This window comes from Carassius carassius, chromosome 22, assembly GCF_963082965.1.
Source record: "Carassius carassius chromosome 22, fCarCar2.1, whole genome shotgun sequence".
In the NCBI taxonomy this organism is placed as follows: domain Eukaryota; kingdom Metazoa; phylum Chordata; class Actinopteri; order Cypriniformes; family Cyprinidae; genus Carassius; species Carassius carassius.
In genome coordinates this window covers 29795523-29806926 of record NC_081776.1, presented here as the reverse complement: position 1 = coordinate 29806926, position 11404 = coordinate 29795523, and the positions used below count along the sequence as shown (strand labels likewise).

Sequence of the window (11404 nt, the reverse complement as noted above, 5' to 3'; positions counted from 1 at the left end):
GTCTGCACCAGGTTTCTTGAGTATAGGAGTTATTGCAGCTGATTTTAAAGATGAAGGAATAATACCAGAGGAGAGAGAGGAATGTATAATATTAGTAATTCTAAAAGAAAGAGAGGGTAAACAGGCTTTTACTAAGATGGTAGGAAGAGGATCAAGTGCACAAGTGGTTGGTTTCAATTTTCTAATAATGCCTAATACTTCAGCAGCAGAAGGAAGCGTAAAACTTGAAAATGGGCAAGAGGGTGTTGTCAAGGAAGCTGAAAAAGACAGACTGTGAGAGGTATTAGTATTCAGTTAATGATGAATCTTTTGTACTTTGGAATTAAAAAATGACATTAAAGAATTACAATAAGCAGATGAATATAGATGAGACATAGTAGAGTCTGGTGCTCGTAGTATGTTGTTGACCATGGAGAACAAGGTTCTGGAGTTACCTTCCCCTGTGTTGATTATATCTGCATAATAGTTGGATTTGGCCGTAGAAATAGAATCTTTATAATGGAAAATATGTTTTTTGTACATTTCTTGGTGCACAACAAGTCCAGTTTTCTTATAAAGTCGTTCCAGGCGACGGCCCTTTGCCTTGAGTGTGCGTAGTTTTGATGTAAACCATGGGGCAGAATGGGTGAAGGAAACAGTGCGGGTTTTTAAAGGAGCCAAAGAATTTAAAATATTTTGTAGGCCATCATTATAGAGTGCCGAAGTTATGACGTCACTTTGTAGGCCAAAACGCGGAAGTGAGTTAGCATTTTAGCGCTACGGGTTCCCTCGTCCTAAAGTCTATGGGTTTTTTGAATGGGTTTTTACTAAATCGCCTGAAATAAGGTCTGTGGTTAACAAAGCCTCTAAATATTTTCACATTTTGATCTATGACATAAAACACACCAGTTATAACCTGCTTGTGATTTTTTAAAAACTTTATTGTGTCTTAAAAACGGTGGTTGCTAACAAGTTGCTAAAAGGGACTACATCCTTTGGCGGGGACTTTAGACGTCATCAAGACAAACATGAAATCTCTCACTAGCCCGCGTTTCAGCCTTTACTGTCTATGGTTTCAGCCTCATGTTCAGTTCACCTTTCAGTTAATATACATGACGTTATATTTAGTCTTTTCAAGTTGTAGTTTTTACAAATATTATTGTACACAGAATTCTGTGATATTAAGGTAACCGATTACCAGTTCTTTATTTCTGTGGAGAGACTGTAGTTCGACAATGGTGTTTTGTTTTGTCCCGAGATGCAAGCACAAGTCGTCGACTGAAAGATGCTCGTTTTCCGTCCGATGTGACCCAGCGGAGACTCTGGGTTTGTGCCGTAAGGTAAGCTCACACAACGATGATTTCCATGTGAACACCGTATTTACTGCCTTAATGTGGCCACGACGAAACTTTAATGGTGCATATTGCTTAAAACGCTATTGTTACTTTGACGGTCAGATGGAAATAAAAAGGCTAGCAATAATAAACATTTTTCATAAGCAAATCAACAGCTAAAATACCTTTGTCTTTCTCTTAAAATATCTAAATGCTTGTTTACTTTGCCACTGTTTAATAGATTAGATCCGCTGCAGTTTTATTAAAGGCTAACGTTACGTCGAGAAATGTGTTTGTTTAAAATATTCAAAATAATACCTGGTTTATTGGCTTATTGTTACTAGTTTGGATATAATTATAGAAAGGGTGGTTCCTGCACCCTGATATTTGTGAACTTGGCTTTTACCCACTTAAAATAATATGATTGTATTTGTAAACAGCATTAGTTAAGGCACTAGGTAACAATGATAATAAATTATCTTTGTTATTTTAGTAGTAAATGTATTTAATGTGCTATATAAACGTTGACAGATCAATGAAGAAGATTAATGTAAATGCTAAAAAAAACTCCATTCTAATATAATACAAATATTTTATTGTGTGATTTTCCCCCACCCCACATTGTAATTTTAATCTGTAAAGCTGTAATAACATTGCTTATTTTGAATTTATCCTCAGACGAGCTGACCGAAAGCCCAGTGTCCATTCTCGCATCTGCAGCTGTCATTTTCCTGCAGGGGAAAAAATTCCCTGTTTTGTTTTTATCCACAAACCATGTTCCCACTGGACAAATTTTGGAAGATCATTCATACTCCCTGAAATGTTCAACCACCCATTGTAGCAACAATGCCATCTTTCCCTGTAGAGACCTGTTGTGACATCAGTTTTTGCAATTAGTATATAGTTTGTTTTCAGTTTACTTATTTTATGAAAATATAGATGTTTACTACAGCTCTTACTGTAAGGTTTCTGTGGCTCAGTTATTAGAGCATTTTATTAACTGTGCAAAAGTGTTGCGAGTTCAATTCCCAGAGAATATGCTGAATATACTACTTGTATACTATTGTAACTACACTCCAGTCAGCTCACAGTAATGTGAATGCGAGATAAAATTTACTACACTGGCTCTCACATTGGGGCTTGTGGATTACCAGGTAAAAATATATAGAAAATGTGAACAAAATGAGTATATATGGTTTATCCAGGGAACATATATGGTTTATTTATATTATATTATAATAAGCATTTGTTAATGCTATTGGACAGTTCTCTTTAAATTCAACATATGTAATTATATACAACTATTATATTAAATGTTTGTAATTTAACTGTGTTATGCTTGTTCAGAGATTGTTTGTATAGTTATCTTAAATACATAGAACACTATTATAACTCCTCTAACGTTATCCCTCCCTAGTTTTACTTACCGAGACTCGATAAACCTTGTCCCTCATGCTGGCCCTTACAATACGGGTAAGTAAACCAGCATCTAAGCTGCACTGTTCTACATGTCCAGATTTATAGTGCTTCTCTCCTCGATCTATGGTTTTTCTATCGTCTAAGAAACAAGGACATAATAATGGAAATTGATTCGGCCATAGCTAACCTTAGTGCTTCTGAGATGGTAAAAGCACGTTTTTTTTTCTGGTGAATTAGCAAATGGTATGCAAACATACAATCAAACATAATACAGTGAAAGATAATCTTTTAAAGTTTATTTGGGGCACAATGAGAAGGCATAATAATCTTAATCACAAAGAAAATAATATTAGGGTTTATATAAAATAACAAGATATTACATAAAACATTAACAAAAGATTAAAAAAATCTTCAGAGAGACACACATAAACAAAATTAGTTTCTAACATTCTAAAAAAAAACGAATAGGCAATATTCTCATGGAGAAGTGGTTAAGTGTTCATACACAGCGCAGATCATAATGAGCGAGCGTGTTTTTTTAAATAAAGTTTGAGGAAGCTTGATGATGACGTTGATCCGCGACCATGGTGTGCTGTAGTCCGTTTATAGCCTACCGTTAGCATTTTATATCTGACGGCTTAATTTAGGCTTCAAAATGTATACATTTTGGAGTAATTTGTAAAGATTATCTTGATAGACAAAACGTGTAAGGGTCATAACTCTTTGTTGAACACAGATCTTATTTTTTGCGATTTTCCAAAAGTCTATGGGGAAAATGCATGGCTTTTCGATCGAGGGAACCCATGCGCCGCTAACTTCCGGGTAAAGCCGACACTTTGGCACTTTGACGACTTTTGGCACATTGGCCTACAAACTGACGTCATAACTTCGGCACTCTATAATGTGAAACCAGTTCATCAGGGTTAGCTAAGCAGTTTATACTGGGTAGGCAGTCAATTTCAGTAAGGAGAGTGTTTAGATCAATGCCCTTAATATTTCTAAATGAAATGACACGTGTCAATTTTATTTTAGACAGTGTTAAGTTAACTTTACAAGAGATTAACATATGATCCGAAATGGCAAGGTCTGCCGCAGTGCAACCATGAGGCGTAATACCAGAACAGCAAACCAAGTCCAACACATGTCCTTTAGAGTGAGTAGCAAAGTCAATATATTGCACCAGTCCAAAACTGTCCAGGCAAGATGTAAATTCTCTTGTGTATGCATTAGTGGTATTGTCCATGTGTATATTAAAATCCCCCAGTAGTATAACATTAGGGGAAAGTGAACAAATAAATGTAAGAAAAGCAGCAAATTCATTCATAAAGTCCGTATTGGGCTTAGGTGGGCGATAGACCGTTGCTACTATAGTTGGAGTAGGGCCATTCAGTTGAAGAGCGATGGATTCAAATGAAATAAAAGTGAACAATAGAAATATAAGAATAAATGTAAAAAAATATGTATATTGTAGAATTAAATATAGAATGTGAAATAATGTGCATGAAAGTAAACTGTAGTCTTAACTATTAAGATACACAGGAATGTACAAGAAGCAAAGATTTGGCCAAATGCAAAAGTATTTTCAAAAAATATTATTTCTACTTATCAAACTCCCACTTCAACGGGAAGTGTCTCAATGTCACTGGTCACTCTGTTTCCCATCTTGTCATATGAAAAAATAAATAAATAAACAATAATAAATAAATATATTTTCTACAGCCTAATGGTCAATCTGTTGGACAACATTTTGTATTTATTTGTATTTGTATTTATTAGTTCACCCACACATAATATCAGAACAAATGGCATAATTCAGATAGCACATATATTCATGTGTGAATCAGGTCTCCCAAAGAAGCTATCCAAGCTTATAATAGGGAGCGTGAGGACATATTGACATACCAGTTATACATTAAAAACAAATAAGTAAGCTGAACAAAAAGAAAAAACACACAAAAAAACAAAAAACAAATTTAACACCAATCACACAACAATGGAATCATAACAAAATACACAATACAACATAAGACAGAAAAAAGGAAATCAGGACAATGCTTTTGCATAGAATCTACTATGATCTAGGTAGGCTACTGAATAGGGTGTAGATACAATCGTAAAAGTTCCTTTTTTAATAATTTCTTAAAGATGGATACAGAATTTAGCACCTTAAGCTTGTCATCTAACTCATTCCAAATCTTTGGACCTCTACTTGTAATGCTCAAACTTGCACTTTTAAGTCTTCTATTTTTACCAGTGATCAGGTTTTTATTCCTAGTAGCATGAGCGTGAAGCGGACTACTAATTGGAATGAGCTGAGATAGCCTGCTATTTGTCACATTAACCACTTGGTGCATAATACACGCATTGTGGTATATATTCAACTCAGTAAGCCGGAGTAGACCATAACAGTGAAAGAACGGTCTTGTGGGAGTATTGTACTTAGACCACGACATGGCTCGTATTATCTTCTTTTGTAGACTTATTAATTTATTTAAGTGACTCGGGTAAGTATTACACCAATTACATTACAATAACTAATGTGAGGTTCAAACAGAGTTTTGTACAGGGTGAGAAGAGCAGGTAATGTAAGATAGTGCCGTATTCTAAAAAATAGACCAACATATTTTGAGAGCTTCTGCATCAAGTGATCAATGTGGCATTTAAAATTTAGACATTTATCAATGTAAACCCCCAAAAACTTTGTGGAGGTAACTGGTAGTATCTCCTCATCATTTACTTTTATTTAGAGGCAAAGGTGTTTTGTGGCTGATGCCCTTATGTTTGATTGGAACACTATATAATTTGTTTTTTTAATATTAAGAGATAATTTGTTGCACTTGAACCAGACACAAATTCTTTTAAGTGAAGAACTACAAAAAATTGCTAAGTCACCTGAATTTTAATGTGACAAGAACAAATTGGTGTCATCTGCAAACATCACCTTTTGAAATACTTGGGAGGAATTCACAAAATCATTTATATATATGTTGAATAGTAATGGACCTAATATTGAGCCTTGGGGAACCCCATATTTGATTTCTTTATTTTGAGATATTTGGTTATTAATCATCACATATTGTTTACGACCATATAGGTAACTTTTAAACCAATCAAGTGCTACTCCTCTAACGCCATAGTGATGTAATTTCTCTAAGAGTATATTAAGATCAATAGTGTCAAATGCTTTGGATAGGTCAAGGAAAACACCAACTCCACAATCACCCTGATCTAAAGAATCATTGATTTTTTCGATGAGGTCTAAAACAGCCATAAAGGTAGAGTTCTCTTTCCTGAAACCATACTGTGATCTCACTAAAATATTAAGCTTATCCAAATAATGACTTAACCTACTGTGTACCACTCTCTCTAATACCTTAGACAGAGATGGTAAAATAGAAATTGGACGGTAATTGCCCATATTATTTTTGTCACCTGATTTGTAAATTGGCGTAATTCTGGCAATTTTTGTCATACTTGGCACTACACCGTACAGAAGTGATAGGTTAATGCAGTGTGTAAGTGGTTGTGCTATTATATCTGCAACAGTTATCATAATTTTACTACATATTCCATCAACCCCTCCTGTACGAAAGCTCTTTAAATTTGTAATAATTTTATGAATTTCAGTTTTATCAGTAGGTTTCATAAATAAAGATTGTTTATAATTTCCATTGAGATAGTGTCTAAAAGAAGATCCGTTAAAATGGCTACAGAAGTGCAGCAGTTGGACATTGGAGCTCTCTGACTGAAAAAGATCTGACCAAGCAGGTTCTGGAGCTCTCTAAGGAGCTGAACAGAGGGACGCTATGAAGCTGAACCATAGGGAGATGGATTACACAATCCAAGAAGTTGTTCAATGTGCAGCCACGCCACTGCGGTTGACATTCTTTTAATTTCTTTCTTTTTTCAGTCTCTGCCAGTTGAATTGACAGCCAAAATCGAGGGGGACGTGATCGTGAGGGACTGCCGGGGGCATTTATATTGTGAGGAAATTCTTGGACTGGCGCAAGACGTGCAAAAGCTTTTGCCTAAAAGAACGGATGTCAAGAAGGTAAAGCAGCGCTTTGGAGGCTGTGATGATGATGGACGGCCTAACCCTTTCATTATTTGCAAAGATTTTTAAATGTCAAAAAAACAAAAATAAACACATGAAAATGTAGTTCGTACAAGAGATAGTTGTAGGGTTCTAGTTCTATTACGAGGGTCATAGTTCTAACTGTAAAAGATGCCGACCTGCGATCCGGCGGCATTATTCCTATTAAATGTAAATCAATGTTGTTAATCAATCATCAGTTTGTATCATGGTAAAATTCACAGCTTGATCCTCAGAGTGATCTGCATACTCCACGTTGTATCCCTTTGTAAGCCGGCCACTGCTCTGTCACCCACTCTGTCACTGGTGCTCAGCCACTCGGCATCCTGGAAAATATTGACAAGATGTTATTTACTAAGGCATACGTGTGCAAATATTAAAGCATATCACAAGTGTGAACTCGTTAAAATAGATGAACGTACCGTCAAACCCAAATACATTTTGGAAACGCTTTATTTAACAGTCTCTGTTACACATGCTACATGAACTTAAACCTAGTAATGACAGTAAATAAAGCAAAATCAAATGGAAATAAACCTCAACCAAATCCTACCCTTGTAACCTATTTTGTTTTTCTGTGTGTGTGTGTGCTCTTGTTTTTGTGACATATCAGAAATCAACTTTGTATAATGGGTATGACACAGGTATAACAAGGAGAGGGTGTCTTATGACATAACCCATGTCCCCATTTTTCAAAACACTTATAAATCATACAGAATGAGTTTTTTTGAGAAAGTAAAAATGCACAAAGTTTCCTGTGAGGGTTAGGGTTAGGTGTAGGGTTGGTGTAGGGCCAGAGAATATACAGTTTGTACAGTATAAAAACCATTACACCTATGGGATGAACACACTTTACACAAAAACAAATGTGTGTGTGTGTGTGTGTGTGAGAGAGAGATGTATAAGTATCCCTGCAGCAGATGAATTTCTGCCTATATTTGAACATGCCGGGCAGAAATACATACCAAAAACTTAGATCTGACCTCTGACCCCAGGCACTCTGTGATGCTGGTCAAAAGCTGATAGTGTGCAGTAACATATAACCCAGATTCAGGCATTTCACTGGTGTTTTGTGTTGCAATAAAGTCAAAAAACACATTAAAGGTGAGGATGAAGTATTTATTTATATATTAAAAGAAATGTAAAAAAATAAAAAAATCAGTCATCCTACTCTTCGTCGTCTGCAAAGTACTGGAGATTAAAAAAAACAAATAATTAACACCAGAATTGCAACTCGACAGATTGACAGACTACACTGAATATATCCAATACCTCCATAGCATCATCATCTGACCCTTGGAGGGGGAGATTGGGGACGTCGGGTGGAGGACGAGGAAGAGGAGGAAAAATATCACCTCCTACTCTTTCTTCTGAAGATGTTGTATGTTCACTATCCTGCAAAATAACACAATACAACATCTGTCCGACTGCACATCATACGATAACCTCGGTCTTATACAGATGCACTGTTTAATGACAAGTGTACTCACGCTCCGGCTTATAAGCACAGTGGATGCCCTGGGGAAGAAGAAAACATGGAAAAAACACATGAAATATGAATGATTACAACAAGCTTTAATTTGTGATAAATCAAGTTAATAAATTAAATATTTAGATTTGGGCAAATGAAAAAGATTTTCCATCTACTCACCAAACTCCCACTTCCACAGGAAGTGTCTCTCCCACTGTCTGTGGTTACTCTATTTCCCATCTAGTCGTGTGAAATTTTTTTTATAATAATATATATATATATATATATATATATATACACACACACACACACACACACACAGGCAATTCAGTCTTTTGAGGAGACAAAGTCATCATGAGGATTTCTTTAAAAGTAAAATCTTTACAAATAAATAAATGCATTTCTTTTGTTTCCCATCTTGTCGTCTGATTTTTTTTTCTATAATAATATGAACATTTCTAAGCAAGTTATTTTTAAATGGGTTCAAAAAGTGAGAGTAAAGATTTAGACAGTCAGAAAATATTTTTCTTTTGAATAGAATAGAGTATATTTTTATTGTCCACCCGGGGTGGGAAATTTTCTTATATATGCTATTACAGTTTTTTCCAGTCGCTAACAAGCATTTGTCCAAGCATTTGTCTGTCACATTTTCAAAACTCTTAACACAATTAGCACAGCATCTGTCTATTGTGGCCATACCATTCACACATTTCATGTCATTGAACACATTTCCACAGTGCTTACATTTTCTGAATTATGGATCGTTTTTGTAGTATTTACAAATGTTAACACACAACATCCCTCAACCTCTTCTTCTGCAATGAACAATATATCTTATCTGATTTATGTTGTGTAAATTGGGCCAACCACAGCTGATTCCAATCTGGCTTAGACTCAATGGCAGGGGTTATTTATTTCTATTACATTGACACTTATACAATAAAAGGAGGACTTTGAAGAGTGATGTTTTTGGAAACAGAAACAGAAAAAGATAAACACTGTAATGTATGGAAGAGGAAGAGCAAGGGGCCCAGGGAGAGGAGCAGGAGCAGTGAGAGGAGCAGTGAGAGGAGCAGTGAGAGGAGCAGGAGCAGTGAGAGATGTAGTGAGAGGAGCAGGAGCAGTGAGAGATGCAGTGAGAGGAGCAGTTAGAGGAGCAGGAGCAGTGAGAGATGTAGTGAGAGGAGCAGTTAGAGGAGCAGGAGCAGTGAGAGGAGCAGTTAGAGGAGCAGTGAGAGATGCAGTGAGAGGAGCAGGAGCAGTGAGAGGAGCAGGAGCAGTGAGAGATGTAGTGAGAGGAGCAGGAGCAGTGAGAGATGCAGTGAGAGGAGCAGTTAGAGGAGCAGGAGCAGTGAGAGATGCAGTGAGAGGAGCAGTTAGAGGAGCAGGAGCAGTGAGAGATGCAGTGAGAGGAGCAGTTAGAGGAGCAGGAGCAGTGAGAGGAGCAGTTAGAGGAGCAGTGAGAGATGCAGTGAGAGGAGCAGGAGCAGTGAGAGGAGCAGGAGCAGTTAGAGGAGAAGGAGAAGTGAGAGGAGCAGTGAGAGATGCAGGAGCAGTGAGAGGAGCAGGAGCAGTTAGAGGAGCAGTGAGAGATGCAGTGAGAGGAGCAGGAGCAGTTAGAGGAGAAGGAGAAGTGAGAGGAGCAGTGAGAGATGCAGGAGCAGTGAGAGGAGCAGGAGCAGTTAGAGGAGAAGGAGAAGTGAGAGGAGCAGTGAGAGATGCAGGAGCAGTGAGAGGAGCAGGAGCAGTTAGAGGAGAAGGAGAAGTGAGAGGAGCAGTGAGAGATGCAGGAGCAGTGAGAGGAGCAGGAGCAGTTAGAGGAGCAGTGAGAGATGCAGTGAGAGGAGCAGGAGCAGTTAGAGGAGAAGGAGAAGTGAGAGGAGCAGTGAGAGATGCAGGAGCAGTGAGAGGAGCAGTGAGAGATGCAGTGAGAGATGCAGGAGCAGTGAGAGGAGCAGTGAGAGGTGCAGTGAGAGGAGCAGAAGCAATGAGAGGAGAAGGAGCAGTGAGAGGAGCAGTGAGAGGAGCAGTGAGAGGAGCAGGAGCAGGAGCAGGGAGAGATGCAAGCTGACATGGGCCCAGCCACCATACTGAACTACATAAAGAACATGATCAGGTTTGTTCAGTATCTGAAGACCCACCTCAACTTGTCTGCATCAGATGCTGACTTCTACAGGAAGTGCCAAGCCTACATCGACCTCCTCGGTTCCCTCAGAAAGCCAGTGGCCTAGTCGAACAGCAAGGTCACTTGTAAAACCAGGTCAGTTTCCATTTTGTTTTCTTTCATGACTTCCTCCATGTTGATAGTATTATATGCTGGCTGTACATCTGCTGTTATGTGCTACGGACATGGGTGTAATTCTCCGCAACATTGTTGTCTTGTATGTCATCCTAGGTATGACCGGTTCCTTGAGGGTGAGAAGAGCCTTCAGGAGTGCCAGGCAGTCCTCCGGAAGGCCAAGACTGACATGCTGTCCATTTATGGGAGGCTGCTCGAAGGTGACCATGTGGCTTCAGATGAAAAGACCATGTTCTGCTAATACTGCGAAGCAATCCTGATCCTCGGTCACTTCCAGAGACCAGTAACAGTAACAGTAACAGTAAGTGATAAGACCTCAGTTTTTGTGGGGGCATCAGCCTAAACAGATTATATTAGGACGTTACTCACTCTCTGTGTTGTTTTTTTTTCAGACTACAGAGTGGGATGAAAGAAAAAATTCTGGGGGAAAGGTGTGTGTGGCTGTCAGCGAAACACAAGAATGCGACAATGCAGATCGCTGTGTTTGCCCTGACAATGGAGGAGGGAGCAGTAAGTACACTTTGTACAGGCTAAATTGCCTTACCACAAAATACAAGTAAAACCAGCAAAGAACCTACAGATATTAACTTATTTTTTGTCTCTGCAGATGTTGGATGCATACTACTCCTGGATCTGCCCTTACAGAGGAAATTCTACTCTGTAATTCATGTAATTTATGCCTTTACCTTTTTGGGTATTCTCCCCATAAATTCTATAAATTCTCCCAATAAATTATCCCCCGGTGATTTATTGTAAACCTGGTTTTACCAAAGAGGGCAGATTTGCAGCTTACTCATAGTCCTGGATAA

The 11404-nt window shown here is 38.0% G+C and overlaps 1 long non-coding RNA gene across 1 annotated transcript; it reads left to right on the top strand.

Annotated features, from left to right (window-relative positions):
• The first annotated feature begins 10380 nt into the window (after positions 1–10380).
• Positions 10381–11105, top strand: LOC132099212 (uncharacterized). The gene is made up of 3 exons (XR_009423068.1): positions 10381–10556; positions 10692–10769; positions 10988–11105. It is a non-coding gene; the product is annotated as an uncharacterized LOC132099212 (long non-coding RNA).
• Positions 11106–11404: the final 299 nt, after the last annotated feature.